Raw genomic sequence first — 5,291 nt, 5'->3', positions numbered from 1 at the left:
TTATTAAAAATATTTAAAAAAAGATATTTTAGACTTCTTTATATAAGTAGCTCTTAATAAATAAATAATAACAACAAAAAGATCTCACAGTAACACTTTCACTTTCACTTTGAACTTTTGAGTTTATGATATGTAATTAGTATATATTGAATTTTTCACATTCTTGTGAATAAAATCTGAGACCCGTCCCAGACTCTCTGTCGTTTGCAAAATATGGCTTGAACGACAATTTCAGAAATAATGTCTGTTCATGGAATGCCAGGTAAAATAAGGTTTTACTGGGAAAAAACAAAGTCTATATAGTATATGCTTGATCAAATTAATATGAGAAATTGACACTTTTGTTTTTTCTCACATTCCTCACTCTTTTATTTTTAACGTATATTTTTTCTCTTATAAAAATTAAATAATATATATTTTAATCCAATTGATTAAAATACTCTCTAATAACCTTTTTATATATAAATTAGTGAAGCAATACAAGAACATACCGTCGGGTAATTCAGACTAACAAAATAGTTCCAGTATAATCAAATGAGCCGACCGTGGAGAGCTCTCGACAACCGGGGAGACTTCAGGGAGAAATCAAGTGAGAGAACATAAAATGAGAAGACACCACATCCAACTCAAAACCTTAAGGTGTCAATTTAATGGGTCTCTCATCTTATAAACTCCTCACTCTTCCATGTTTTCTTTGATGTGGGACTAACTTCAACACTTCTCACACTTGCAATACTAACAATCTCCCCCTCAAGTGTGAGTCTCCACATCAAGCATCAACTCCCCTCTAACTCCTCCACCACTACGAGTATTCGTCCATCACACTGCCGCAAAATACCGCGGGACACGCCGCCCGGACCACCTTTGCCGGGAAGACTTTCGATACTTCACCTTGAATACCCCTTAAAACCACCAGACCGATTAACCATCGGCTCTGATACCACTTTGTTGGGCCGACCGTGGAGACCTCTCGACAACCGCGTAGACTTCGGGGAGGAATCAAGTGAGAGAACATAAGATGAGAAGACACCACATCCAACTCAAAACCTTAAGGTGTCAAGTTAATGGGTCTCTCATCTTATAAACTCCTCACTCTTCCATGCTTTCTTTGATGTGGGACTAACTTCAACACTCCTCACACTTGCAATACTAACAAAAACATCAAAGCACCAAAGCTTATAAATGAAAAGCAAGAAGATGAAAAGTACCCAAAAAACAGAGCTGTTGTCGAAGCCAATTTCTCTTTCTGTAAACTTCCAATCAAAATCTCCACCGTTCAGAATGAAGAACAAAATGTGAAAAATCTATAGTTCAAATTTCACGTTGATCCAATGGTGAAAGAATGAGAAACTGCCGTTCAAAGATTACTGCTCTGTGTAAAAATGAAAACCCTAATTTCTCTCTTGTGAAACTAATTTCTCTCACTACAGACTTCTAATCAACATCTCCACCGTTAAGAATGAAGAAAAAGATGAGAGAAACATGCAGTTAAAATTTTAAGCCAATCCAACGGTCACTAATGAGAAACTGCCATTTGAAGTTTACTGCTTTGGATAAAAACGAAGATTATGTTTTTCCTCTTCTCTCTCTTTTGGTGGCTATACTTTCTCGCTCTCAATAACCCCAAAAATCTGATTAGAGTTGTGGCACAATGGGTATAAAAAGACACCCTCAAAATGTTGCCTGGGCCTCACAAAGAAAAGAAAAAACTTAACAAATCTCCCCCTTCTCGATTAGATGGAGGCTCTTGCCATTCAAAAGTATGTTGATATAAATCTCTCCCTTATTGACCATATTAATTCTCACAATCTTACAAATAATATACACTTTAGTCTATTTAATTAAAATACTCTTCAATAATTATTGTTATAATTATATATATTAGTAATAATCATGTAAAAAATATATTTATTATTAATATAATAAATTTAATTTATTTCTAATATTTTCACTTATACGCGCTCACATGCATGCACATTTGTTGATTGTAAAAATGATATTAAAGGTATAAATTGGTATATTTATGTATCTTGATTTAAATTGGTAAAATCTTATGATATTTTAATTCTTTAATTTTATTTATTAGTTTTTTAGTCTTTGAACTTACAATTTATAAAACAAATCATTTTTTTTTTTTAGTTTTGGTAGTTTAAATTAAAAACTAAAATATCATTTTATAGATTTAGACATTAGTCGTTTAATAATTTGAAAACTAACAAACTAATTAATAAACAAATATCAAAATTAAAGTGATAGACTTCTCCCAAAATTTTGAGAGTAACTAGAATTTTATGCACGGTCATATATACACAAACACACACAAAAGCAACATTATTAGAGGCCATCATTAGATATCATTTGCATTTTTCACAAAACAAACTATTCAAACAATCAATCAATTAAATCTAATTATTCTATAATACATTCTTTTATTATTTTGCAATTTCCTGAAAATAAAGGATTGAAAAGGTACTGTCATTAGACAATTTTCTTCCACTTCTATCCTACAAATTTATTCTAAAAAAATTATATATAACATACAATTTTATAAAGAGTTAAATATAATTGGAGAAGACCAACTTTAACTCCAAGCTATGATAACGAATTGCACGAACAATCCATGAAAAAAACTCCAATTGCTACATTTTTTTTCATGGTATTTTTTAATCCGACAAACCAAAGACTAATACGTTGTGGATCAGAGCTCCATTTAAGAATTTATCGTTAGCCAATAAATTACTACATGTACAAAATGAAATTCGAACTCCCAACAAAACAGACGAGTGAACTAACTGCTTAACCAATCCAAATTGGTTTGCTCCATTATTAGTTTGTAACAAGTATAATTACCTGTGCCAATGCACGTGATAAGATTGAAATTATAATTTTAAATTATTTTTTAAAATTAATTTGAATTATAATAATTTTATTAATAAAAAGTAATATGTTATGCATTATTTTTTTTTAATTTAGTGTTAATTGGATTAACTCTAAAATAGTTATTAATCGGTTTTAGTAATCTACTTTATTCAATAAATCAGACATATATACTGAATGTGATTATAAATAATATAGTAATAGTTAAATCCACCAACAAACATATTGGCTATTATCACACTCTAAAACAAATTAAATATAAAGGCTATTAGTATGTCCTTATAAATCTATAAAATCGCACTGTTTTTTATTCGTGCAAGGATTTACTTATCAAATAAACTTAAAATATAAACAAAAAATATTTATAAAATGGACCTAGTATCACTTGAAAGAATCATGGAAAATAATCAACTTACCTTATCATCCATAAGAATCATTTCTATGTAAGTCGTGTTGTTCTTGTCAAATTTGGATGTGACTTTCCACAACCTTATAAATCTTGATTTTATTTTTCAAATTTTTCATTACATAATCTACCATAGGTAATATTGTTGATAGAATCATAGTTAGTATCCCTTAGGTATGAAAAATAATAAACAGAAGAAATTCTATGTCCGAGGTACGAATTTTCTAGATGATAAATAATTGTAACAATTCACTATTAATCCTTATATATATATATATCGGAGATACTTACTCAATGTATATGTTATCAACATTAATTATATGCCAATATTTTTAGGAAAGAGCTAAAAGAGGAGATATATAAATATATATAATATTATTGATATATAGGAAGCATACATAAATTACTATATTTTTTTATTATATTATACAACTTAAAATTATACTATTATGTTATTATTAATTCTAGATACTTGCTATAATTATATCAAATTTAATTATTGTAACACCTTAACTACCAAAGCTCACGCTTCCGGCTGCGCAACTCTGATAGCTCGGACATTACGACGACACTTATACTATTTAATACTAAAATATGAGCCTGTTTAAAAACTTTAAACCGCAATACCATTCCCAAAAATACTTTCGCCATACAACGTACGTCCATACATACCATACAACTTACAGAAACTCATAAAGAGTACATCCATATATATATACATACATATATATAAATAATATTACAAACATTATCCAGTACAATTCCTATCCCTCTCACAGAATATATCAAGATAAAGGCGAGGGTACAAAAATAATAATCTAAAGCAATACAGAGCATCTCAATAACAAATAATTAAACTCTTCATAACTTCTGCGCCCAAATCCTAAAAGGGAAAAAATGTAGGGGGTGAGAACATCATCCTCGAAAGGGTTCTCAGTAGAGGATTTTTGGGAATTACTGTAATAGGATACATGAAGATAAATCGTACCAGTGATTAATAACCATCTTATGCCTCTTTTCAAAAACAACAGTTTACAATAAAAGTAAAGTCAGAAATCTTTTCTAAAAGAGGAACTGTTCAATTCTCAAAACATCAAAGCATTTCAAAAAGGTTTATCTATACTGAACCAAAATAACCTTTCATATCTTATTCCAGACCAGAACCACAAAACCGAAATCAACCATCGGTCCATCTCATTCAACTACGGCCCTAGGCCCAAACAATCCAACCACAACCAATCCACCACAATCCAATAGAGTTCCAGATGCAAACACAAGTAGGAAGATGCAAACACAAACAGTTATTGCAAGTAGAACAATTAGCAGTTAATCACATAGGCAAACCAAGTACAATATGCATACCCAAACAATGTCACATAGATGCATATGATGCATGCCTGTCCCTAGTGGCTGATGATATCATCTATCGGTTATAGAACCAACCCGACAAGTCCTGGTAGCTAACCATTGGACTGTCCCTCTGTCGCGCATCCCCAACTCGAGTTATACTCATCATAAACTTGATCATAAACATGATCCATATCCATCACCCTCACTGGTGAATATTTCGGGGGCGAGTTCATCCGGGACTTTCACAGTGCCAGGCCACACTTACGACATAGGGTCAACAGAGTATCAAGTCTCAACCTGGAGCACGTGGTGGCTAGCCACTGCTACTACCCAGGGAAACTCGTATCTCAGATAGTGGAAGTGCAAATCACAATTATCAATAATTCAGCATATACATGCATTCATTCTCATCCGTGGATCAACATCCATCTCAGCCATCCGGCTCACGGTTTAGTCCAGAACCAGCCAATATTCATAGCATACACAGCCATTCCGGCTCACAGTTCAATCCAGAACCAGCCAATATTCATAATCATACACAGCCATTCTGGCTCACAACAAAACAGCACTTCCACATTCAAAATCATCAAATTATGAAATCGGCATTTAAGCCATAAATCATTTTCTCTATTCATTTCACTTTGAAATCAAGTTTCAA

At 31.9% G+C, this 5,291-nt stretch overlaps 1 long non-coding RNA gene across 2 annotated transcripts in view; it reads right to left on the bottom strand.

Moving 5' to 3' along the window:
• Positions 1–3,886: 3,886 nt before the first annotated feature.
• LOC107479436 (uncharacterized) overlaps positions 3,887–5,291 on the bottom strand; it is a 29,048-nt gene continuing 27,643 nt past the window's right edge. For both annotated transcript variants that reach the window (XR_008007344.1, XR_008007345.1), the window contains exon 2: positions 3,887–4,166. This is a non-coding gene — a long non-coding RNA (uncharacterized LOC107479436). The remainder of the gene's footprint in view (positions 4,167–5,291) is intronic.

This window comes from Arachis duranensis, chromosome 3, assembly GCF_000817695.3.
Source record: "Arachis duranensis cultivar V14167 chromosome 3, aradu.V14167.gnm2.J7QH, whole genome shotgun sequence".
Classification (NCBI taxonomy): domain Eukaryota; kingdom Viridiplantae; phylum Streptophyta; class Magnoliopsida; order Fabales; family Fabaceae; genus Arachis; species Arachis duranensis.
The sequence above is the reverse complement of the archived record's forward strand: the minus strand, read 5'-3'. Positions and strand labels throughout refer to the sequence as shown.